This window comes from Miniopterus natalensis, chromosome 1, assembly GCF_054644295.1.
Source record: "Miniopterus natalensis isolate mMinNat1 chromosome 1, mMinNat1.hap1, whole genome shotgun sequence".
Taxonomy (NCBI): Eukaryota; Metazoa; Chordata; class Mammalia; order Chiroptera; family Miniopteridae; genus Miniopterus; species Miniopterus natalensis.
This window is the reverse complement of record NC_142081.1, coordinates 109,170,463-109,198,440: the sequence shown is the minus strand read 5'-3', so window position 1 is coordinate 109,198,440 and position 27,978 is coordinate 109,170,463.

The following is a 27,978-nucleotide window of genomic DNA, read 5'->3' as shown; positions in this document are numbered from 1 at the left end:
TGATTTAGCTCCAGACCAGAGAAGCATGAGCATGTGAAAGGAAGTAATGGAGACAGAAAGAAATACAGAAGAAAAAAAAAGAGTAAGTGAAGTCAGAAAAAATGTTGAGTCTATTAGACTCATGTCATGTGGCTTGGGTCAAAGAAAATGAGAGCAATCAGCTTGTCATTTATAAGAACTGTTGAGTGAGCATTTTCAATGTCAGTCTAGCAGTTCTATCCATAAAGTAGACAAAAGCATTTGCTCCTTGTAGAAGACAAGGATTTTAAGGAGCATTATCAGTTCACAGAAAAATCTAACCAAATTCTTAAACTCTGGAACAAAGAAGAACTCACTTTGCAATGCCTCTCTCTATAATACTCCAACCTCCATGCAATCTGTATCCACCAATTTTCTATTATTTGGAAAGAAAAAGACATTAAGCTGTTTTGAATAGCTGATAGAATGAAATAATGTACTAAAATTATGCTTCTGTAACAGTAGATTTGTATGAATTTCTTAAGAAGCTTTATAATATTTCAGACTTGTAGGCTATATGCCCAAAGAGTCTGATCTGTGGGTCTGGAGTGGTGTATCAGGTAACGCTAGTGAACCGATTCATGTAGCCACTCAACTTTCTGTCAAGAACTTTGAAGGCTCTGATGTTTTACTTTACCTGCAAGTTAACAAATTAGCCTGCCCCAGTTTCATGGATACAGGCAAAAAGATATAATATCCCTGGGTCAGAGACTAAGGACTTTGTTACACCACAGAAAACAGTATTATCATCAGCATATTGGCAATACTTCCCCTTGCCCTAAGTCTCTTAGGATGAAGATAGGCTCAGTGAATGTCTGTACACACACCAGCTGTGTTATAGGGGTGGGACCCTGTAGTTAAGATATTTTTTTTAATTTTAATTTTTATTTATTTTTTCTTTTTTTTTTTATTATTCAAAATATTACAGATGTCTTAATTTTTCCCCATTAAAACATTCCACTCCTTCCACCCTCCCCTAAGTCCCTCACCAAACCATTGTTTGTGTCCTTAAGTTATACATATATACATATAAATTTTTTGGTTAATCTCTCCCCTCCCCCCACCCACCGCCCTCCTTCTCTGAGACTCAGCAGTCTAATCCATGCTTTCATGTCACTGAATCTATTCTGTTCATCAGTTTATTAAGTTCTTTAGATTCCACATATAAGTGAGATCATGTGAGGTTTGTCTTTCTCTGCCTTGCTTATTTTGCTTAGCATAATATTCTTCAGGTCCATCCATACTGTCCCAAAGGGTACGAGATACTTCTTCTTTACAGCTGCATAGTATTCCACTGTGTAAATGTCCCACAGCTTTTTAATCCACTCATGTACTGATGAGCACTTGGGCTATTTCCTGATCTTAGCTATTGTAAATTGCATGGCTATGAACATAGGGGTGCATATATTCTTCCTGATTAGTGTTTCAGGATTCTTAGGATATATTCCTAGAAGTGGGATCACTGGATCAAAAGGCAGTTCCATTTTAAAATTTTTGAGAAACCTCAATACTGTTTTTCACAGTGGCTGCACCAGTCTGCATTCCCACCAGCAGTGGACCAGGGTTGCTCTTTCTCTACACCCTCGCCAGCACAAGTAGTTTGTGGATTTGTTGATGGTAGCCATTCTGACAGGTGTGAAGTGATACCTCATTGTGGTTTTAATTTTCACCTCTCTGATGATTAGCGACATTGAGCATTTTCTCATGTGTCTATTGGCCAACCGTATGTCCTCTTTGGAGAAGTGTCTATTCAGGTACTTTGCCCATTTTTTAATTGGATTGTTTGTCTTCCTCCAGCTGAGTAGTATGCGATTTTTGGACACTTTGGAAATTAACCCCTTATCAGATACATCCTTGACAAATACGTTCTCCCGTACCGTGGGGTTTCGTTGTATTTTGAGGTTGACTTCTTTTGCTGTGCAGAAGTTTTTGGTTTGGTGTAGTCCCATTTCTTTAGTTTTTCTTTTGTTTCTCCTGCCCTTGGAGATGTATCAGTGAAAATTCCACTATATGGGATGTCTCTGACTTAACTGCTTATGTTTTCTTCCAGGATTTTTATGGTTTCATAATTTACATTTAAGCCTTTTATCAATTTTAGTTTATTTTTGTGTATGGTGTAAGTTGGTGGTCTAGTTTCATTTTTTTGCATGTAGCTGTCCAATTTTCCCAGCACTATTTATTGAAGAGAACTGTCCTTACTCCATTGTATGCTCTTGCCTCCTTTGTTAAATATTAACTGACCATAATAGCTTGTGTATATTTCTGGGGTATTCGTTCTGTTCCATTGGCCTGTATGTCTGGTGTTGTACCAATACCAGGTTGTCTTGACTACAATGTCTTTGTAGTACAGTTTGATATCTGGTAAAATGATCCCTCCCATTCTGTTCTTTTTCTCAAGATGGCTATGGCTATCTGGGGCCATTTTTGGTTCCATATAAATTTTTGGAACATTTGTTCTTCCTCTGTGAAATATGCTATTGGTATTTTAATAGGAATTGCATTGAATCTATGAATTGTTTTGGGTAGTATGGTCATTTTAATGATATTAGGTCTTTCAATCCATGAACACAGTATATACTTCCACTTGTTTATATATTCCTCTATTTCTTTTTTCAGTGTCCTATAGTTTTCCGAGTACAGATCTTTTATATCCTTGGTTAAGTTTATTCCTGGGTATCTTATTTTTTTAGTTGCAGTGGTAAATGGGATTGTTTTTTAAGTTTTTTTTTTCTGAAAGTTCATTGTTGGTGTATAAAAATGCCATCGATTTCTGGATGTTAATTTTGTATCCAGCTACCTTGCTGAATTCATTTACCAAATCTAGTAGTACTTTGATGGAGTTTTTAGGGTTTTCTATGTACAATATCATGTCATCTGCAAATAATGACAGTTTTACTTCCTCCTTTCCAATCTGAATACCTTTTATGATTTCTTCCTGACTGATGGCTGTGGCAAAGACTTCCAATACTATGTTGAATAAGAATGGTGAAAGTGGACATCCATGTGTTGTTTCTGTTTTTAAGGGAAATGGTTTTAGTATTTGATCACTGAGTATGGGGTTGGCTATAGGTTTGTCGTATATGGCCTTTATTAGGTTTAGGTATGACTCCCCTATTCCCACTTTGCTGAGAGTTTTTATCAAAAATCTGTGCTGGATTTTGTTGAATGCTCTTTATGCATCTAATGATATGATCACATGATTTCTGTCCTTCATTTTGTTTATGTAATGAATCAAATTTATTGATTTGTGGATGCTATACCAGCCTTGCATCCCTGGAACAAATTGCATTTGGCTACGGTGTATGATCTTTTTAATGTATTGCTGGATCCAGTTTGCTAGTATTTTGTTGAGGATTTTAGCATCTACGTTCATCAGGGATATTGACCTGTAATTTTCTTTCTTTGTAGAATCTTTCTCTGGTTTTCGAATTAGGATGATGCTGGCCTCATAAAAAGTGCTTGGAGTTTTCCCTCCTCTTGAGTTTTTTGGAATAGTTTGAGGAAAATAGGTTTTAATTCTTCTTTGAATGTTTGGTAAACTCACCTGTAAACCCTTCTGTTCCAGGACTTTTGTTTGCTGGAAGATATTTGATTACTCCTTCAATTTCCTTAGTTGTTATCAGCCTATTCTGTTTTTTTGATTCTTCCTGATTCAATTTTGGAAGATTGTATGCTTCTAGGAATTTGTCCATTTTACCCAGGTTGTCCAATCTGTTGGCATATAGTTGCTCATAGTATTTTCTTACGATCCTTTGTATTTCTGTTGGGTCAGTTGTTATATTGCCTCTTTTATTTCTGATTGTATTTATGTGGGTCCTCTCTCTTTGTTTCTTGGTGAGTCTAGCTAAAGGTGCATCAATCTTATTTATCTTTCCAAACAACCAGCTCTTGGTTTCATTTTATTTGTTTTGTATTTTTTTTAGTCTCTATGTCATTAATTTCTGCTCTGATCTTTATTATTTCCTTCCTTCTACTTCCTCAGGGTTTTTCTTGCTGTTCTCATTCTACTTCTCTTAGTTGTTATGTTAGATTGTTTAGTAAAGCTTTTTCTTTTTTCTTGAGGTATGCCTGTACTGCTATGAACTTTCCTCTCAGGACTGTTTTTGCTGTGCTCCATAGATTTTAGGTTGTTGTCTGTTCATTTTTGTTTTTTTTTAAGGGTGTGTTTGATTTCTTCCTTGATCTCATTGGTAACCCATTCATTGTTTAATAACATGCTATTTAGCCTCCATGTGTTTGAATATTTCTGAGTTTTTTAATGGTGGCTGATTTCTAGTTTCATGGCATTGTGATCTGAGAAGATGCTTGATATGATTTCAATCTTATTGAATTGTAGAGACTTGCCTTATGCCCTAACATGTGGTCAATTTTTTAGAACATTCTTTGTGCACTTGAGAAGAATGTGTATTCTTCTGCTTTGGGATGAAATGTTCTATAAATGTCAATTAAATCCATTAAATTTAGTGTGTCATTTAAGGTCTGTGTTTCCCTGTTGATTTTTTGTCTTGATGATCTGTCCAATGCTGTCAGTTGGGGTGTTAAAGTCCAACACTATGATTGTGTTGCTGTTGACCTCCCCCTTAAAGTACACTAAGAAATTTTTTATATATTTAGGCGCTCTTATATTGAAAGCATATATATTTACAAGGGTTATTTCCTCTTGTTGGATTGATCCCTTTAGTATTATGTAGTGCCCTCTTTTGTGTCTTGTTATGGTATTTATTTTGAAGTCTATTTTGTCAGAAATAAGTATTGTTACCTCAGCTTTTTTTTCTTTTCCATTTGCATGGAATATTTTATTCCATCTCTTCACTTTTAGCCTGTGTGAGTCTTTTGCTCTCAGGTGGGTCTCTTGCAGACAGCATTTATTTGGGTCCTGTTTTTGTATCCATTCAGCTACCCTGTCTTTTATGATTGGAACATTTATTCCATTTACATTTAAGGTTACTATTGCTATATACTTATTTAATGCCATTTTCCCCCTTTATGCTTATGTACCTTTCTCTCACTGTTCCTTTTTCTTTGAGCAGTCCTTTTAGCATTTCTTGCAATGCTGGTTTGGTGGTACTGAACTCCTTTAGCCTTCTTTTGTCTGGGAAGCTCTTTATTTCCCCTTCAATTTTAAATGATAGCCTTGCTGGATAGTCACCTTGGTTGCATGTTCTTACTTTTCATTACTTTGTGAACTTCATGCTACCTCCTTCTGGCCTGAAGAGTTTCTGTTGAGAAAGCTGCTGTCAGCCTTATGGGGGTTCCCTTTCAGGTCACTGCTTGTCTCTCTCTTGCCACTCTTAATATTCTCTTATTCCTTAACATTTGCCATTTTAATTATGATGTGTCTTGGAGTGGTTCTCTTTTGATCTCTCTTGTTTGGAACCCTCTGTGCTTCCTGAACTTGTGTGGCTTTCTCCCTTGCCAGCACTGTAAGTTTTCTATCATTATGTCCTCCACCAAGTTCTCTATCCCTTGCTCTCTTTCCTCCCCCTCTGGTACTCCTATAGTGTGAATGTTATTTCACTTCATGTTGTCCCATAGCTCCCTTAGACTATCCTCATGCTTTGTAAGTGCTTTTTCTTTTCGCTGCTCTGATTGAGTGTTTTTTTCTACCTTATCTTCTAAGTTTCTTATTCTATCCTCTGCTTCATTGAGCCTACTTGTAATTCCTTCCAGTGTATTCTTGATATCAGGTATACTATTCTTCATTTCTGCTTGGTTCTTATTTATGATATTTAGCTCTTTTTTTCATGTTTTCAGTAAGTTCCTCCACCTTTCCATTATGTGTCTTGTTGTTCTCATTAATTTCTTTGAGCATCTTTATAACCATTACTCTGAACTCTATTTCTGATGACTTGATTAACTGCATCTCATCAAAGCCTTTTTCTGGTAATTTTTCCTTTTCTTTAGTTTGGGATTTTTTTTCTTTGTTTTCCCATTTTGGTGGTTCTTAGTGTTTGTATCTGTATATTTGATATATTTGCTGTCTTCTAGTCTTGTATGGTGGGATTTTGTAGTGTATGTCCAGTAGATCCCAGGGGTGTGTTTTCCTTATACTTCCCAGCTATTTGCTCTAGCGGTGTCCCTTTTGTGGGCATCCCTTTTGTGGATTTTTTGAGCTCTCATGTTGTGATTGGATCTAGATTGTTGTTGACCCATTATTATGAGGACTCTCCTCTGAGGTTGGCTAACTGTGTAGCTCAGCTCCAACCAAATCCTGTGAGTTGTTTACAGGTGCTGGCAGGCAAAAGAGTACACAACCAAACTGCCAGGAAGCAAAGAATATCTTACAAAATATCCTGACAATTACAACAAAAACATCTCAAGTGAAAATGGAATTGGGAGATTTGGGTGATTGAAGGGAGAATACAAATGTCAAAGCAAAAAAAAAAAAAAAAAGAAATGAAAAATGAGAGTGAGAGAGAGAAAACGATATTATTGCTAATAGTATCAGAAAATAAAAAATATTAATAAAATTTTAAAAAGTAAGAAATAGAGAAGCTACTGGGAGATAAAAAAAGGCAGAGAAGAGATTCTGAAAGAAGGGTGAGGAAAGAAGTAAGGACAAAGCATAGGCATAGAAAAAAGGGTTGAAAAATAAAAAATACAATAAAGAGACAAACACAAACAAACAAACAGGAAGACAGTAGGGAGGAAAAAAAAGAAAGAATGTAGAAATGAAAAAAACGTTATGCCAATGGAAGCAGAAGAGAGAGAGATGAAGCAAGGACAGGAAGGGTGTCCAATAAGAGAAATGGGGGAAACAATAGAGAAAAGCAGTAAACATATAGGTCTTAATGATAATGTCTCAGCAATTAAGCAGAGAATATCAATAAAATCTTGATAGTAGAACAAAAACAAAACAAAACAAAATAAAACAAAGCAAAAAAAAGCAAAGTTAAACAAATTTTTTTAAAGAGTTATTTTTAAAAATTAAAAATTTAAAAAATTTTAAAAGAATATTTTTTTCTTTTCTTTCTTTTTTCTAAAGAAAAAAAGAACATCAATCAGGTGAGTTTCACCTGGGCAGCTTATGTTGTCTAAGGTTCACTCTTTTGTTTGCTTATTTCAGTTCTCTTGCGAGGTACTTATGTATCAGCCAATGTCAGGAGCTGTCTAGGTTTCACTCTGGTGTCCTTAGGTAGTTGGTTGATCTGAGGCTCTCTGTGGACTCTGAGGCTCTCTGTGGACCACCTCCACTTGTCATCTATTTTTCTTCCCCCTTGTGTTGCCTGGTCCTAATCCAGAGTATTCTGAAGAGTCTTTAGGGTGCAGGCTGGCTAGTGTAGCTCAGGATATTTCTCCCTTTAATTAGAAGTTTCTCTGTCAGGCACTTACTATGGGGAAGTTAGTTTCTTCTTCCAAGCCAGCTCCTCAGTCCCTACCCTGTCCTCTGGTTCTAGTCCCCCAGGCTCTGGCCTGCTACAGCTTCAGATTGATTTAAGCCTGTTGCCTTTTCTGTATGGGCCGTTTCAGCAGCCTGGGCTCAGCAGATTTGATTAAAAAACATTCCAGTGAGCCCTTTTGCTTGCCTAGCCCTCAGAAGTGGTTTTAAGCTTTTCATCCAGTTCCCAAACAATAGTCCCTGAGAGACTTATTCTTGTATTGTCATCCGGTGAGCTGCTTTCCCTTCTCCATCAAGATGTGCCCTGCATGTGATCTCTGGGGTTCAGTGAGCTGAACCAACCCCTTCCCTGTTGGGGGTGGTGCTCCTAGTCTGCAAGAGAGGTAGATGTGCTTTGCCATTCCTTTCCCAGATCTGGTTACCTGCTCCACATGGGGCACTTATTTCAAACTCTCCCCTATGCAGACATAAATCCCAGCTTTCAATTGTCTGTCTCCCCAGTGTAAACAAGGAAGGTGGACTCCTGTTCAGCAATCAAAAACTCAAAAGTGCATAAAGCCCTGCGAGGTCCTTTCACCCCTGCACCTTGTTTCAAAACAGGTGGAGTCACAAAATCTTACCCAGGCAGCTATCCTGCACAGCTTATTTCAGAAAAGCTGGGGCAGCGTCTTGGGCTCTATTCTGGCTCCTCACAGAGTGGGCCAAAAAAATCCCACCAGCTCTGGCAGCTGGAGTCCTGATCTGCCCTTCTGGTGGCTCCAGACCCTCTCTGATGGCAGAAGGGCTCTCCTTCCCTTCCCTGTGCCACACCCACAAATGCTTTCTGGGGTTCTACACAATGCCTTAAGGGAAGGCAGAGGGCCCCTGTATATGGCTGCTCAGTGCAGCCGTCTGGCCCCTTTCTGTTCAAGAGCCACACACTGTGGGACAGCCTTTCACAGGGTCAGCAACTCAGGTGAAAGAGACCTGTGCCATCTGCCACCATTAGGTTCATTGTTTCACTGGGAGGCGCAGTTCCCTCCTTGCAGGCACACGGTTCCCTTGGTTCCCTCTGCCTGCATGGGCTCTCCTTCCCTTCTCCTCTGCTCTGGTTTTGAGACTCTAGCTTTTGGATGCCAGTCCACACTCCCAAGGGGAAGGAGCTTTGTAGCCTCTAACCCTCTGGGCTTGGAGCCCAGCATAGGCTTCAGGGGAACTCCCTCTCTCTGTTTCCCCTCTCTTACCGGACTCGATGATGTTTCCTCAGTGCTCAGTACTTGAAATATGTCCACTCAGGTATATGTCCCTGGTTTTCCAAGCTGGTTACACAGTATGTTAGCGATAAATTAAGTCTGTGGCTGGGAGTAAGGGCGCTCTGCTTCTTGTCACAGTGCTGCCATCTTTCCTGCTCCAAGATAGCTTAATCGTTATCAAAACTGGATATTTTTGTCAAAGCCAAACTCTGGGTACAGTTTGCTTTTTTTCTAAAAAGTCTTATGTTTCTTGTTATTTTGACCAGAATCTCTAGAAAGCATGGAAACAGATACATACATTCATTTGAAGTTAGAAGTAAATAAACATAAATTTTAGTACAATTCTCTTAACTATTATGCCTTTTGTTATTAAAGAAACCTAAATACATATCTTTTCCTCATAGTTGTGGTTATTTCTGTAACTGTTTTATGCAAAATTATCCCTTCACTACTTTTTTGGGGGTTTCCTTTACTTATGTGTCATCTTTTCTCATCATGGCCACTCTATCCAGGTAATGGAAACAAAGAAAAAGTACATGATTAGAGAATGTATTTTTACCCATTTACAAACTACCTGAGAAACCTCATTTCTGCTTTTGTCACTTTTCATTTTGACCAAAGGAGTTCTACCAATGCTAGAATTGCCCCCCATTCAAATTGGGCATTTCTAAAAAACAAACCAATATTCAATAGTACAGGCTTGCTATTATAGATAATATCCTTTATTTTGTGTATCTGTATTTCTGTCTATATGGCTTTTTCCACTTAAGATGGCATATTATTTATGTTAATCCAATAAACAGTTCTTAAAATTACTTCTATTTATAGAATTACCATACCAATAATTATCTATTTTATTCTCTTGACTTTAGTTGGGTAATTAGTTGCCCTTTATAGAGACAATTAAGGATCAAATATCTGGTAATTAAAAATTGACAGGAGTATATGAAGAGCTACATAAATCCATTAACTCTAGGGGCAATGTATAATACCATTATTTCTATTTCAAAATAATAAATTGTGTTAATTACAAATCAATCTCCACTTGATTTTTTATTCGCTCAGATTATTTATTCTCTATCAAATCCAAGTTAATGTTATATATAAGTTTGTTTATTTTATTAAGGAAAATATGTTCGTGCTAAAAAGTCATTTCTAACACTCTTTTTTGTAGGAACTAGTTTTATTAGATCCCTTGAAAGATCAATAGTGGACCATCAGAAATGTTAATTGTTTATATGGAATTTCCCATTATAATAATGTCCACATCAAAGGAACATAAATCAAAGTTAGTGAAATCTTTACCTTCTTGTATTTTACTTTTCTAGCAAATATTACAGGCTTTTCCTGTGTTCTACTAAATTTTTCTCTGAAGTATATCTATATCAAATATGCTTTTTATGTTTTTTAAATTTCTTACTTTTGCATATTTTTTATTCCATATTTGCTTTTTGCAGTGACAAGATAATTCTAGATCAAAATAATTTACTTTTTGAAAGAAAGGTAGTCATTTTTCTGGAAATAAGGGACTGAAATTTTATTTTGATTTTTAATTCTATGTGTATAAACAATATCAAATATTTCCACAACTCATGTAGATCTGGGAAAAGTTGTATTTTGAGGGATTAAGTTTGAAGTCTAAATATTTTATCAAAGAGACAAGAACCTCATTTGTGAAAGTAGTGCTGCAAAAAACAAATGCAAGGAAATGAGAAATAACATGGTTATTTTCCAACTGGGCAGACTTTTACCACAAGTGAGGACCAATAGTGATTTCTGCCTGACAAAGGGAGTGAACTTTTAGGTGACAGAGAAATTGTCAAATATTATCTTATTTGGTTGAAAATTAGAATTCTAGCATGTGATATATAAATATTGATTTGAATATATGGACACGGAAAAAATAAGACCACAATTATCTCTTGAAGCAAACAGGAATAGTATAGCTATTCCTCATATTTGGAGCTTTATCCTAAAAATCTGTGTTATTTCTAGAGTTTATTTTCAGGTAGTTTAGAGAACAAATTCAAATGTAATTCAAGGTGTGGTACACTATGATCTGCACATTTTATTTGCCAAAGTCAGGCATCAAAATTTACTCAAATGGTGTTCAGTTACCAATGTCTTTTTTGTTTTAGCATCTGTTGCATACTTCCCTAGGTGTGAATGAAATTCTCTTTCTCTAGAATAACTCAATGTGCAGCAAACAGTATCAATTCAAATAAGTACTGAGAACATGGCCTCTCAATGTTCCTGGACAGTGTCAGTATAGTACACTGTGGAAGCTCAACACTGATGATGGCAGATTATGAATTCAGACACATTTTTTCTACAATATGGTTCTAGGTTAAATGGCTGTAGACAGTGGCTTAGAGAATAGAGAAAAATAATTGCTAATTTGAAAATATTTTACACTATAGGTAATTAGTGATGGTGAATCCAATTTCATTTTTGGAGATACCTTTTTTTTTTTTAAATACTAGTAAATGCAATTAACATATGCTTTCAAACATATTCACTTCTGCTTCCTATCTCTTTTGTAGATTTCATTCTGTCCACCTAAAAAATAAGTTCATGCACTATTGAAATCAGTGTCTTTACTACAGCTTTTCTCTATTTGCCTTGTGGATCTTCAATGTATTCCAACTTTAATTTCACTTAAAAGCATTCTAACACCTGTTCATAGAACAAATGCTTTTCCCTTCTCATTATTTTTCATTGTTATTGAATTTTACTGCTGTATTATTTTTATATCCTCTGAAATGAAATTTAGAATGAAAAACTTCTGAGAATTGCAACATTGTGATAATTAAGCAGATACTGTCTGCCATGTGTAGTATTATTGTGGTATTTGTGCATGATGTAGGTGATGAAAAGCTGTTTGCAATTTTTGTGCTCATTTTCCTGTTACAGCATTGATTTCTAATCACTTTTTGAAGATTTTTTTTTCAGTTTTCTATCCTAATACTGTTGAAGATTATAAACTTTGCAATATAATAAGCCATCATATAGTAACTCTGGATATATTGCATATTTTTCAGATGTAAAGCTTTTTAATCCAGCTATTATTTTACAGCATGTATCACCTGAATTGTAAACATCTTTCACATAAATACTATACAACTGCTCAATTTGGTGAACACTCAGCTCCCACTGGGGCCTTTAGGAACACTTTTCTTCCATCTTCCATACCCAGGCCATCAAGACGACCCCTTCAAAACAGCTCCTGACTTTAGGAGTGTCTCTCCCTACCTTCAGCTTTTCACCCTTCCTTCTCCATTTCTGATTCAGCAAATGCTGCTGCTGTTAGCATAAGACAAGCAATAAGCCAGGGAATCTGCTTCTCCCCATTTCTCTACCTACTCCTTCCATACTTAAGTTTCAGACACTGTGATTACCATGCAGTTAAAACACTGCACAATGGTTATGTTTCTGGGAAAAGACTTGGAGTTGCTACTGTGCCTCTCCAGAATATCAAGTTTCAATTGTGGTCTCAATATGCAGGTGTGTGTCATATACGAGTATCCCAAAGCTTTACTAATAACAGCAACAGTTTATAGTGGTCTTTACATACATATGTGAGGCATTCAAGGTCATTGTTAATTCAGTATCTCCCTCACTTTTCCAATACTCTTTGTGGGTGCGTAGAGTTAGTTTGTGTGCTATGAGCAGAATATAACTCTCAGGTAATCTAAGTTTTAGCAGTGAACATGAATATTTCTGAAGGTAATAAATCTTTTCTTTGGAGAACAGCTACCATCCTCCCATCCTTATTCCATGGTAATTTCAGATCCCACAGTTGTCTTAGAGCTGACTGCATGCCCTTATCTTTAAACATAATCCACTTCTGGCCTGCGAGGCCATGTAAGCACATGGCACATGACCTAAACCTTAATTATCAGGAAGTCCCACTCTTTGCCACAGTAATAATTTCAAGGACAGGTAAGGAAACTTACTTGATTTTTCATAGTCTTCACAAGGGCTTTTTACTGAGCTATTGAGACCCTTTAAAGAAAGCCAGTCTGAAAATGTGATTTGCGGTCAAGGTGAAGCCAAGAAATGGAAGAAGGGATCAGGTGCCCCAGGACTTGGGTTCTTTCAGCACATCTCCTTTGGTCCTTCCAGCCTGGCAAGGTGGTGTAGAGGCCAACTATAGCAGCTCTTCTCTGGGTTCCTTTCCTGAAACTGGTTGATTTCTTAGCTTGCTCACCCCCTGAGTAATACCTATTTGCTCTATTTTAAATACTCAGAGGTTTTTCTTTTCCCCCCTATTTTCCTGTTTGAACATTGACAGATATACACGTTTTAGATCTTATTTTTATTTGTTTCACTTGGCAGCAGTATCTTTTTTTCTCCAAACAAAGGCTTACCAAGAAGTCTAATACACAAAACAAATAAAAGTAGAGATGCCAGTCAAGCTGCTTAAGGGACATAATTTTATATAACCTAACTGACTTGATTTCTTTCTACTTTTCTGCCTTCCCAAATCCCTAAAACAATAAATACAACTAAAAACACTCAGCCATGTTTTTTTCAGTTGAGAATATCTAGATACACTATTAAATAGATGTCATAATAAAACTAGAAAAACCTTAGAAATATAATATTCTTGATACACTTCAACATATAGGGAATGGTGAAATCCATGTTTCATTATGATAAACATCATTAAATATACCTCTTTTATAGTTGTTAATCACGCTAGAAGTTAATCACCCCTAATTTTGTAAATCAATTACACATTTTTAAAAAATTATTGTCTTTTACTAGAGACTTTACCTTTTCTGTGTCTTCCCACCATTACAAGACTTCTCAATTATTAGGGCAGTTTATGGAAAGTTTTACCATTTGCTTTCCAAAACCCATTATTGCTTTACAGCAGCCTCTCCCTCTCTCCCCCTCCCTCCTTCTTGCTCTTTCCCTTTCTGGTCTCTTGCTCTCACACACACACACACACAGACATATTTCAGCACTGTGTTTGAATAAACCCTAAAACCTTAGAGGATTCAATGTCATCCTTCCTTGTTCTCCTGGACTCTTACCAATTAATTCTGACCATCATGGGCCCTGACCTACAGGGATCAAATCCCTGTCTCTATAACCTGCACCAAGTTGCAAATGTATTTTCAAGGAGAGTTATATCAGAGGGAGTAAATGGTAAGATAGCTAGATTGAATGTGGTAATATATGTATAAGACAATATTGATTAAGTGGAAAAAACTGAAACAATTACACAGGATTAAGAGACTGTGCTAAGCAACAATTTGCAATGTCAGACATCCTTTCTGGACTAGACCTGCCAGGGGGCAGCGCCACATCCCTCCACAGTAAATCATCTTCCCTGAGGAGACACAGTGATTCATTCAACGATTATTTATTTAATACTCCTTCTTTCCCCATCAATGTATCAAGAACCGGGAGCACAGGGATGACAGGCATGGATCATATGCTCAAGTACCTTGCATTTTAACATAATGGCAGGAATATAAATGATTATAATGTGAAGTTGAGTAGCTATCATGAATGACTGGATAAGCTACTAGGAAAGCTGGGAAATTTTGGATGTTAGGCTGTATGAGGAACCTCTGCAGAGTAGCATGCAAATTTAGACTCTCAGTTACTTCCTGTGACTGAGGCATAGAGGGAAGAGCTTGGTTGGAGCTGAGGCCCTGACAGGGGCCTCCAGATAGGTTCCCAAAGCTAGATGATTTCCATTTATAACAAAAGGGGCAGGCACATTGCATTAATGTTCGCAGTACATGTTTTGCTTAAATGGACAGAGACTGTGTGGCCTAGTGAAGTGGCTGAGGCCCTGTAAACACCTTTACAAACTTTCATTTCGAATATACTTACAATTCTCATTGATGTTGCAGGGTACCACTGATACAATGCATATTAAGCACTCGGCACAGTATCTGTCACATTAGAGGCACCAGGAAAGTGGAGGTTATTTACAGCAGTCTGAGTATTAGTGGAAGCTCTACTGATGGCTGTGTTGGCAGAGGGCTATTACGTGGTCCCTTAGAATTCACTAGCCAAACCATGCCATGATCCTATGCCTGCCTGGTACTAGAAGAAAAGATAAACTCAGCACATCCAATATATATATATACTTTTTTCAGGGGCTTGGAGTATAAAGGATGATACTGTTGACTTCTCTGCAGCAGGGAGTGTGCTTAATTCAGTTTCAAAGGGCAAACAAAGAGCCTTAGTGCTCTGCACTTTGTGCACCCAGGTCCTGATCTTAAAGTCCATTATAACCCACCACCGTGGCAGCATCCAATCTGCCCTCCCACGCTCACTGCTCACTCCCACCCATCTGTAGATGGTGCCTGTCTTCTAGTGATTAATATACATGTAAATGATGCCTTCTCCTTAAGCTGTCCAGACCAATTGTTTTAAAAGGAGGACACAGAGGCTGAGATATTTGAGCCTGGAGTTCTGGCTTTAGTGAAAGGGAAGGGCTAACTAAGGGTTTAGGCACTGCCTATTAGAAGAAACAGTTTTTCTCAGGAGTCAAAAATCCCTTAGTAATTCTTGGAGCAAAAACAAAACAAAACAAACATAAACCCGCAAACACTGAGACTCTGATATAGCAAGGGACCAATTCTTCTCTGGGCCCTTGTGAAGTATGTATTCATTAGCAGACAGGGACTCTTGGGAAACACTTGTTCTACCCATTTACATGAAACAAATTTACAGCTTGGGCCTACCCTAGATTGTCCGTATGAAGAGCAAGTAGAAGTAGCTGAAAATCACAGCCAGTACCCCCATTTTCACTCTCAATAGTGAAATGTTATCTGCAGGTTTTACCAGCAATTTAATCAAGAATATTTTTTAATTGCAGTTTATTGGCATTATTATGTGCCTTAATTTTACTTTGAAGTACCTCACTATGAATTACTTTGATGTTTAAAGTAACAATTTTATGAGCTGAAGAATTTTTATGTTTCTCCCTAAGAGATTTTAGAACTATATATTTTAAGATCTTTTATGTAGGTATATAATTGATCTGTAAAAGTAAATTGATACTCAACAAATCAACAAATGACATGTGCTGGCGAGGGTGTGTAGAAAGGGGAACCCTAGTACACTGCTGGTGGGAATGCAGACTGGGGCAGCCACTATGGAAAACAGTGTGGAGGTTCCTCAAAAAATTAAAAACAGAGCTGCCTTTTGACCCCATGATCCCACTTCTAGGAATATATCCTAAGAATCCTGAAACACTAATCAGAAAGAACATATGCACTCCTGTGTTCATAGCAGCACAATTTACAATAGCTAAGATATGGAAACAGCCCAAGTGCCCATCAGTAGATGAGTGGATAAAAAAGCTGTGGGACATTTACACCATGGAATACTATGCAGCTGTAAAGAAGAAGGATCTCATACACTTTGGGACAGTATGGATGGACCTGGAGAAAATTATGCTCAGTGAAATAAGCCAGGCAGGGAAAGACAAACATCACATGATCTCACTTATACGTGGAATCTAAAGAACTTAGTAAACTGATAAACAGAATAGATTCAATGACATGAAAGCATGGATCAGACTGACGAATGTCAGAGGGATGGAGGAGGGCGGGGGGGTGGAGGGGGAGAGAGTAACCAAAGAATTTATATGCAGATATGCACAACCCAAGGACATGGACAATAGTGTGGAGAAGGACTGGGAAGGGGGTCATTGGGGAGAAAAAGGGACATCTGTAATATTTTAAGCAAAAATAAAACAAAACAAAAAAAGTAAACTGATACTAATCGTATTCTTTGTATTTTAAAAAGGTTTCTACTACTGAATCCAACCTTCAAATTGAGCACTTAAGTCTCTTTATTGTGTGTTAATTTTTTATTTATTTTTTATTTTATTGTTATTATTATTTTTATATCTTTGTTGATTTCAGAGAGAGGACAGGAGAGGGAGAGAGGTAGAAACATCAATGATGAGAGAGTCATTGATCGAGCCCGCAACCCGGGCATGTGCCCTGACCGGGAATCGAACCCTGATCCTCTGGATCCCAGGTTGACGCTCAACCACTGAGCCACGCTTGGCTGGGCTGTGTGTTAATTTTTTTTTTAAAAATTAGATATAGTCTAAAATAAGTATACCAAATGCATGTATTTTTAAGAAAAGAAAAAAAAAAGTCTAATACATACAAATTTGTCTTAGGTTTAATCCTACAAATTTAAATTACACACACACAAACCACATGCTTTTAGATTTTTCTGTGTAAAGATTATTTCTGCTGTAAAAACAAGAGACATTAGGGTGATGACAATGTTCACTTATGGATCTTAGTTGCCTTCTGGTTATAAGCAAGCAGAAACAAATATGGAATTCATTTGAAAAAAATATTTTTGTTTGTTGCTTCTCTTTTCTGGATTTTAAGATAATTTTCCCATACCATCCCACATTTAACAATAACAATAGTATCAGTATTTAGTGGTTTAAAGCTTTTATCACATGATGTATTTCATATATGACTATTGCTTAGAATAACTCTACAGTTTAGTACTCGAAAGACATTTTCATAGAAAGTTACCTGTTTTGTTGATTACAGAACACATTTTTTATGATATCTTTCACTGGTTTGAGAAAACAGTAGTGGTGGTAAAAGGAAGCATGAGGGAATATATTTTATAGTCAGTAATTTTAGAGAAATCAGGCAAATACAATGAGGAAAAACATGGAAAAATAACCTCTTAGAAATCTCTAAAATGATCATTATTAGATTTTTATGCATAACCTGTTAATCATGGGACTTTAAATAAAGAACTCAGGAAGTTCTATATTTTAAAAAAAGGTATTATCCATTGCTGAAATTTTAAGACACTGGAAATACTACAATACAGTTTTGCAGGAAATAGTGATAAATATCATGGGACTGTATCACTGCAGTTTGTGAAGCAAACATTTTAGAGGAATTTACAGTTCCATGACTAAGTTCTTCACTAAAGTGCAAACAAAATTGGCTTTGCTAAATGCATTATAGCGTGCATTTATAACAGAACACTAGTATGTAGCCATTAGACAATATGGTATTTAATGATAGGGGAAAATGCCCATAAGGATTTTGTTCAAAATATACTGTTAAAAAAAGGTTCAAAACAGTTTCTAAAATGTAAGTAATTTTTTTTTAAAATGCAGATTAATTTATATGGAAAAACTCTATAGAAATAATTCAAAATATTAGCATTTATTAACAAGATGTTTTATTGATTGGTAGAATAATAGATTACTATTTTTTTTTTTTTTTTTTTTACTCACATATATTTCCTAAGTTGTCTACAGTGAATACATATTGTTTTGGAAATAAAATAACGTTATAAATGTTTGTATTATTTAAAACAGTTCTCTCACATCTGAAACACATGCATATAACTGGGAACATGACATTCTTAACCTATGCATCCTAACACAATTCTTACTTTTTAAGAGGTTTCCTAAAGTTTGTTGAATAAATGGAAATACATTTGGTAAGGGAACTGTTACTTTTTCTGGAAAGTGGTCATAACTGGAGGATGTGACACACATCATCCGCGTAATGGTACCGGGAATGCACTCCTGTTTGGGTATATACAGCATGGCTTTACTTTTATTTAACTGGAAAGGATGAATTTGAATACTGACTGTAGTGAGGTTAATTTCAAACTTATTAATGTCACTGGGTGTATTCTGCAACTTAATCACTCACTCTATTTCCTGGTTTCAGTTCATTATCTTCATCTCCAAATTAGCCAAGCATCTCACACTAGACTTCAACTTGGAGTTCCAGCATCTTAAAACACAAACACAGAGGAGTCTTACACATCAAATACATTTGGCTATTTTGTGTAGTTTGACAATAGAAACTGCAGGTTAAGAGATTCCTATTTTCTATGCATCCCTGGATTGTCAATTAAAATATTCTTCTGATTTTGTAGTTTCTACTCTATTATGCATCTTTGATCTTCCCTTCAAAGCCTCCTCACTTTCTTCGGCTTTTCAAAGTTATTACAAACAATACATCTCTTTTATTGTGATTCTTTGTCTTAGTATCCTTCAGCCTTTCTCAGGCAGTTGGTGAGTAAACACAATCAATCCCAGATCCCATACTCTTTATTTCGGGGCATTGTTCCTTTTTTCTGTGGTGTTTTGTTGTTATCATTATTTAACTGAAAGAAACAGAGTTTAATTCATTAAATTCCAGCTGGCATGATTATATATGGTTGTAAAGATAAAATATGTCTCTGGCTCCTTTCTTCATTCTTTCATTCTCCTTTTCAGCCCACAAATATTAAACAGCGCAGTTGTCAGAGCCCAGACTCTAAGCTTAGCTGCCTATGTTTAAACCTGAACTCTGCCGCTAGTTAACTGTGTGACCTTGGGCAGATTCCTCAAATTCTCTGAGTCTCAATTTCCTCATATGTAAAAAGAGAATGATTATAGCAGGTATGGTAGGCAGAATGATGGCCGCCTAAAGATGTTCACATCCACGAATATGTTACCTTACAAATGGGATTTTGCAGGTGTGATTAAGTATCTTGAGATGATCCTTAAAAGTGAAACAGAAAGGCAGGAACTCAGAGTTGGAGATGTGATGAAGGCAGAGAACTGGGGTGATATGTCCTGAGATGAAGACATGACTGGCCACTGATGGCTTTGAAGGTGGAGAAATTGAGCCAGGAACCGAGCCTCTAGCAGCTGGAAAAGGCAAGGAAATGGATTCTCCACTCAGGCCTCCAGAAGGAACTTGGTCATGTTGACACTGATTTAGCCCATTGAGACCCACTTTAGAATTCTAACCTCCAGAGCTATGTAATAATAAATCTTTCCTTTTAAGCCACCAAGTTTATGATAATGTGTTACAACAGCAGTAAGACATAGTAGGGCTTGAGGGGAATTTTTTAAAGTTAGTATTTGTTAAGCAATTAGAAGAATATCTTGCTTATATACTTTTTCATATAAGCACTATATATTCTTTTGTAAAATATGTAAGTACATACCTAAGGAAATAAGTAATGAGAAGTATTGAGTGCCTCCTACAAATACTTCACATACAGAGAGAAAATATAGGACACTACACAAACACATATTTAAAAAGTATATAGAATATACATCTATATATATATAACATTATATATCTCTCTATATAATATTGCTGAGGGCTTTGGCACATCCTTGAAAAATACTGCTCACCTCTGAATGGCTAAATGCTGAGAAAAAAGGCCTCTCCTAAAACAGTGCTTCAGTTCAGAGGACATAGCTTCGGTTCAGAAACACCCAATTCAGTTTCAGAAAAACCCCCAAAATCATTAGCATATACTGAGCTGCTTGAACAGCAAAAGGCCTTGGCTTGTGCAAGGGAAGTAAAAACTGCATTTCTGAAACCTGAATAAACACCGATCCTCAAAATATTCTGCAGCAGAGCCTGATGCATGCAGCTGGTCCACTTAGGAGCGACTTTTCAGGTGTTCTTCTTCAGTGAAGAGGTTACAGCTGTTAATATAATCGCAACAGATGGCCATCCATGCTGGCGCTCCGAGGGCCATGCTCCGAGACTCCCTGTCTGCCTTTCCAGCTGATTCAGTACTTCTGTGACTCCAATTACTAGAGCTTTGCAGCGACAAACCACATGCCTGACTCTTGGGAGAGGGGCTGTTCTCTTCCCTGACCTACTTGAATGACAACCCAGAAACATAGTCAAGAAAAATATCTGAAGCAAAGAGAGGTTTTAGAACTATTTCCACCCACCCCCGGTTAGTACAAATTGAAATACTGAGGGAAGGGAGACATTCTCTTTTAGAAACAATCTAGAGGATTATCCCTATTTAATAATCAGAATACAGTCTTTTCTAGGCCATCAAGAATTTGTGTTAAGTGAAAACCTGCTGGGTGGTCATCATATGTTTGACAGAAACATCTCTCTATATACTTTACTATTAGTACAGTTTGATTTTTCAGATAATAGAAGACAGACATCAGCAGTTTTCTGATATTAAAACTAAAGAAAATGAAAAAGTATTTTACTTGCATTCTAAGGAAAATCTTTGAGTATCACTAACTTACTAAGTGCTTAACGTATATCAATTATTATGTCTACATGTATTTTCTTTGAAACTTCATAATTCTCTGAAACATATGTTGATTCAGTTGTGCACTTCATAAATGAGAACATCAAGATATGTGTGATAAGTATTATAGTATACACACAGTCTAAATTCCTGACTCCAAAGCCTGTGCGTGTAGCAACTCTACAATTTTGCCTTCTTTAACCTCTTCTGGAAAATGTATGATTACGCCACCGATTATAGGGCAAAATTTTCAAAATGGAAGCAAGCACACACACACATACACACGCATGTCTAATCCTAAGAGTTTGGCATTTCAGATTTCCTGTGACCTTATCTGTTACATCTCTGGTTATTGAACTAGACTGTGCACAGCTGCTTTACTAAATATTAAAAACCCACAGGAAGCACAGAGAAGCTTGAACCACAGAGGGCCCGGCATTGCTTTTATCAGAAGGCTATAGCACTCAATCAATGTAACCGAAATGTACTTTCATCCCAAAGTGCTCCAATCTTAGAAGTTACCTGAAAGATGCAACTCATTTATCTTCTAGACAACAGATTCCTGCTGGGTTACTCAATCCTCCTGGTCTGTATGATTTTCCTCCACCAGGGGGAGCCAGAGCAACAATGACAACACTGCAATTCCTAAGTAAAAACACCTAATTTCCTCGGGAGTATGATTCATCCATGGAGAGAAGGTGGTGACACCTATTGGCACAATTCCTGATAAACCAAGGCTTTACAAGAGGCTCTGGTATTAACTGTACTTTTTAAGGAAAGATGAGAAAATTTATGTATACAGAGAATTCAGAAACTCTGTCTGTTTAGAATATTCTTCCTGCCAAATATGCCTGAGCTGTTATCAAGAGATAATTTATTTTGGTTTTTGCCTGCTACTTATCTCTTTTAACGGAAATGGTTCCTGGGAGAAAAGCAAAAAGGTCTGCTAAACAGATAAGAGGCAAATAGTAAAATTAGCTTCTTAACAATAGAAATAGGGGCACTTGGGTAAAGAAAGCATTTTATTTTTTACTTGAAAATTTCTGAAACCTCCATAAAGTAGATACTACCTCTAAAACAATTGGTAAGAAATTTTAAAAAGTGAAAGTTCCCATTGCAAGTATCTCATTGCACCCTTTCAGAATAACCATTAGGATTTTTTGTATATATTTTCTATTCTCATATGTCTACATATATGTAAATGTGTGCCATATATATTATATAATAAATTTGGCATATGTACTTTATAATATGTATATATGTATAATTTTTACAGTTTTTTTTCTTTTTTATTCACTTCATATATCATGAACATCTTTCAACATTAGAACATAAGTATCTAGTTTATTTTAATGGACTAGATATCTAAAATAATACATTACTGAAACAATAACATCAATACATAAAGTTATATAATGATATATTTTTATAAATCATTATGAAAGTAAGTTCAAAATAAATTCTTTACTAATTTAGGCGTAGTATATAGTTGGCATGCAGCAATTCATTTGATTGAATGACTAGATATTTCTGCATCTTTTTGGGGGGGATAATCCTGTATACTATATATTCCTCTGAGGGAATGATGGTGCACATGAACTTATAATTTTACCTTGACCTTAGAGCAGTGGTCCTTAATTTTTAAACTGCATATTGATCACTTAGGAATCTTGCTGAGTTGTCAATTCTGATTCAGCAGGTCTGGAGTGGAGCCTGAGATTCTGCGTTTCTAATTCACTCCCAAGTTATGTTAACCTGTCATTGAATAGCTTTGACCAGCAAGACCTTACATTAGAAGACAGAATGTAATTCACATAGAACAGAGTTGTTTTAATCACAGGATGTGGCAGAAAACAAGAATTAGGAAAAAAGACCTTTTAAATTTGTAAAAGAAACTTCCCCCCCTTTATTTCTCAGTGATTCATTTATTGGTGCTTTACATTTCACTAAATTATAATACTTCTTTGAATATAGGTTAGAAAATGTCTCTAAGGAAACAGTATGTTTAATATTTTATGTGAGATATTATTTTAACAGCAGTTTGTTAGCCTGATTTTGCATGAGTAAGAGAAACGAGCTAAGAAAAAAATGTTGTTGTTGTTTTATTACCCCTGCCAACTACCACTGTCCTGCCTGATATGTGTGGAGTTGCATGGCAGTCCTTTTACAATGGGTAAGCTGTTCGACATATATAACAGATGGGGTCATAACTTCCCAATTCCATAAACATGGTCTCCACTCCTGGAGGCAGTAATGTACTAAGATGCTTTTTCAATGTGTTTATAGTAGGTGCATTGCTGGCATTTTACAAGTTATTGAAGCTCAGGGCAGCAATAACTTGTAATGTAGTTTTCAACATAGCTTCAATGTGTTTTTAGGGGTGAGGTACAATAGATAAAAAATGCCTTAGTAAATTACTCTTTTATCCTGTCAGTTGGTCCGGGAGAGCTATGCCCTGACATTTCAGTATGAATTTGTAATTGTTTTAGACTCATTATTTTCATATCTTGTCCTTTGTAGGAGCATCTTATCGTGAGGTTTTCGGTTACCTCTGGTAAACGCCATTGCTGTCTAACACACGCATCATCCTGCTCCCAAGATTGATAGCAGCACACCACTCTCTAAAACCCAGTTAGCCTCGCTGGAGACACAGTGGCTCCAAAAGACAAGAAAAATGACTCCAGTGAAACATACAGAAAATATTTCAGGATGGAAAGTCATATTGTAAGGTGTTTCCCTGGGCATTATCTTCATTCACTGAACAAGTGTGTATGTCAGATATCTAGCAAGTGAAATAGGAAGCTGAAATGTGTTACAGTGTCTTTATTACTACAGTTTCTAAAACTTGATTTCAGGAAGTAATGATGATATATAGTGATGAGAAATAATTACTGCTATCCTGAAACAAAATCTAGTGAGAAAAGCAGAAAAAGTAACAAATTGGAATATATTAATAAATATGTTATAGCAAATGCATATATATACAGCCAGAAAAAAAATAGCTAATTCTGTTTAAAATGGATCTATTGATGGGGGTAGTGAATGGATAGGAAAGCAAAGATATGATGATGATAATGATGATTTGAAGGATTAGTTCTGAAAATTCTCCATACTACCTCTGATTTCTCCATGTCACTGTCATAGCAAAATACTACAAACTGGTTGGCTTAAACAATGGTAGTTTCTTCATAGTTCTGGAAACTAAAAATCCAAGATCAAGGTGTTAGCAGGCCTGGTTTCATTCTTCAGCCTCTTTTCTTGTCTGGTAGATGGATTTCTTCTCCCTTTTCTTCACATGGTCTTTCATCTCTGTCCCAATGTCCTCTCTTCTAAGGACACCAGTCATACGGGATTTAAGGCCAACCCTAATTACCTACTTTAAATTAATTACCTCTTTAAAGACTCTTCCTCCAAAACCAAACAACATAAAACTTATGAGTGTGTAATGTAATAAAACTTAAAACCTATCTAAAGATGAAAAGAAAAAAAATACACAAGAAAAAAATTAATTAAAAAAAATAGACACAGATATAATAGAGATAAAAGAATCAGTGGAAAAGATTGGAACAGCTATTATAAATATAAAACATGATTTTAAAAGGTAGAATAAAGAATGAGTATGATGAGGCCAGTCATGGGAGATATAAAAATTATCAAGTAGGACATCTATTGATGCAAAAGTCAGTATCCTAAAGGAAAAATAAATGGTGCAGGATTAACAGCAGACTGGATACTAGACAAAATGAACATGATTATATATTCTAGAATCTATCAATAGAAACTGTCAAAAATAAAGCCCAGAGAAGAAAAAAAGATTGAAAAGATTGAATACAACATCAGTTAAGTGTGAAACAATATGAAGCAACCTAACAGTGCAGTTAGAAAGAGAGAGGAGAGGAGAGGAGAGGAGAAAAAATATCTGAAGAAATAATGGACAAAACTTTTCTAAATTTGGGTAAACTATAAATCCATGGATCCAAGCTGCTAAATGAATGAGCAAAAAAACCACGAATACCATACCAAGGCATATCATAATCAAATTATTGGAAAAGAGACATAAAGAGAAAAAATTAAAAGCAATTTGAAGAAAACAGACATTGTATGTTCATATGTGAAAAGATGAAGACTCTTCAGAAGCAGAATAGAACCAGAAGATAGGAGCAACATTTTTAGTCTGCTGAAACATAAAAACTGTCAATCTAAAATTCTATAACCAGAAAATGACTTCATAAATGAAGGCTAACAGAATTTTTTTAGATATACAGAGGATAATATTTATTTCAAAATAATGAATACAAGAAATATTTTTTTAAATTCTCAAGCAAAATGAAAATACCAGATACAAAGTCAGATCTCTCCAAAGGAAAGAAAAGCACAGGAAATGGTAATTATATATATATATATATATAAAATTAGGTTTTTTATTTGTTAAAATTATGGCAAAAAGCTATATAATAATAATAGTGGTATATTGTGTGTTTTATAACATATATAGCAGTAAAATGTATGAAAAGGATAGCACAAGGGCTAGGAAAGGGTAAATGTAACCATTTTAATTTCTATGTATTTTATTTGAAGTGATGTAATATCCAAAATATGAAAAAAGAAGGAACAAAGAACAGATGAAAAAATAAAAAACAAATTGCCCAGCCATATTAGTCACATTCAATATAAGTTATCTAAACGCTCCAATTAAATGACAGAGATTATCTCTGGGGGAATAAAAAACATTGTAAAGCTCAATTGTATGTTGTATTTGAATAAACCCCCTTTTCTTTTAAATTCTCACCTGAGGATATATTTATATTGATTTGAGAAAGAGAAGAAGGGAGAGAGAGAGAGAGAGGGAGAAGCATTGATGTGAGAAACATCGATCGGTTGCCTACTGTATTCACCCTGACTGGAGTCGAACCCCAAACCTGGGTATGTACCCTGACCAGGAATTGAACCTGCAAATTTTTGGTATACGGATGATGTTCCGACCAACTTGGCCATCCTGCCAGGGCAGAATAAACCGTTTCAACTATGAAGAGCTAGAGAGGTTAAAAGTGTAGGATGGGAGAAGCTATAATATGCAAACACTGATCTAAAGAAAGCTGGAGTACCTTTATTAATATCAAGTACACTTCAGAGTAAGGAAAATTCTCAGGAAGAAGGAGACAATAGAAGAGTGTGTGTCCAAGACAGATAACAGTGCTAACTAGGCATGCATTTAACTAAAGAGCTTGAAAATACACGAAGCAAAAATGGATACAATTAACAGGAGAAACACACTTGAAAGCTTTGAGTAATCTATTGGTATCTATAAAACAAGTGGACAGAAAATAAGCAAGGATATCAACTCCATAACCATGGAATCAACTTTATTATTCTAATCACATGGAATTCTAGAAAAAAACACCATAGCAATACCAAATAGATCAGTAATGAGAAATAACTTTTTGTGTGTGTGAGGGGTGGTGGTGGTGAGGGGATAGGGCTGACTACAAGGAGCAGGAGGAGCCCTGGCCAGTTTGGCTCAGTGATTAGAGTATTGGCCCTGGGACTACAAGGTCATGGGTTTGATTCCAGGCAAGTGCCTTGGTTGCAGGTTCAGTCCCCAGCCCTAGTCAGGGCTCATGAGGGAGACAACGAATCGGTGTTTCTCCCTCACACTGATGTTTCTCTCTCTCCCTCTCTCTCTCTTTCACTCTCTCTGAAAAGGAATGGGAAAAAAAATCCTCAGTGAGGGTAAAAACATATAGACTATATATTAGATGGTAGTAAGGGATTTTTTAATTTAAAAAATCTTTGATGTGAAAATGATATAGTTTATATCACAGAAAACATTTGTGAACGTGATACATACCTCAAGTATTTATGAATAGGATGGCACATGGGAATCTAAGATTTGTTGAGAGGATTCAGCCATAAAGGGACAAAGGATAAATGCTACACTAATCAAACTTTATTAATAATTGCTGAATCTGCTTAATAGGTACCTGGGGTGTATTAAACCACTTTCTACTTTGTATGTGTTTATGAATTCCCAAAAAAGAATCATAAAGGGAAAGTAGGTGTAATATTTTTCTGTAACAATTTATTTTACATCATCTCTAACTTTTGTTGAAGCTGTGATTCAAAAGCACGTTGTAGTTTAAACCCTTGTGATAACATCTTATTATTTTAAATATCAATGTTTCCTTGCAAATATCGGAAGCACACTTTGTTGTTTTAGAGAAAACTTTGCAAACTGCTGATAATTTTTAGCCAAGCAGACGAAGTCCTATAACAAGCCATGCCAGGATCTCAGTAGCTAAACACACCAAGTTCTACCCTTGAATCACCATCTAAAGCACGTTGGTGCTGGATATGGGGTCTTGGCCTGGTTATGAATACACGTAGACCCTTCCCTTCCATGTGGCCAGGAGACAAACACTGAGAGGTTGAGGAGGGTCAGAAGGGAGGATTTTGAGACCAGACTTGCAAGTGGCATAAGTCACTTCTGCCCACATTCTATTCATCACATTCAGTCATTACAGCCCCACCCAACTGCAAAGGAGGCTGGAAAATTTTGTTTCCTGTGTGTGTAGAATCCACTATGAGATTTTCTTTGCCACAAGAGGCATTTGGTTTAATAAATACTTTCATATGTTTATACTTATAAACAATCCATTTCACTTAATTTATGCTCTCATAACATAAACTGCCATAGCAGGAGTATAAATGGAAAGCTTAGTTCATGGATTTGATTGACAAATAATTTTAAGCCATGGGCTAGAATTAATATCCACCATTCATTCATTTATCAAAGATTTATTCGAGTGTCTAACATAAGGTGCTATACTAGACACTGGGGATGCCAGTTATAGATCCTGCAGCCCTGGGTCTCTTATTCTATGAGGGAGAATAAGAAATGATGCATGAATGCATGCAATCTCAATGCTGTGTGCTCTGAGAGCAGGTGGAGGGAATAAATACCTACTTCAGCATCAGTGCGTCAAAGCAAAGTCCACAAAGAAAGTGACATCGGTAAACTGAACCAAACTAACAGAAATGAGAAGGGAAAAGGTTAGTCGGGTGGAATGGGGATTTAACATATGGCAAAATACCCAGGCTAAGGAAACGGCCCAGGCACAGACTTGTATGTCGGAAGAACACCTGAACTTCTGATAAACTATGAGGGCTCAATGTTTCTGGAGTCTACAGTAGGAAAAAGTAAAAATAGCAAGAGACAGGTCTAAGAGAAAGTAAAGCCAGCTGAGTAACCATTTATTAGGTGAAGGAGTTTGACTTCAACCTAACATCAATAAAATGAAACTTAATTCAGTTATCCATGGATAAAACTGTTTTCCAAAA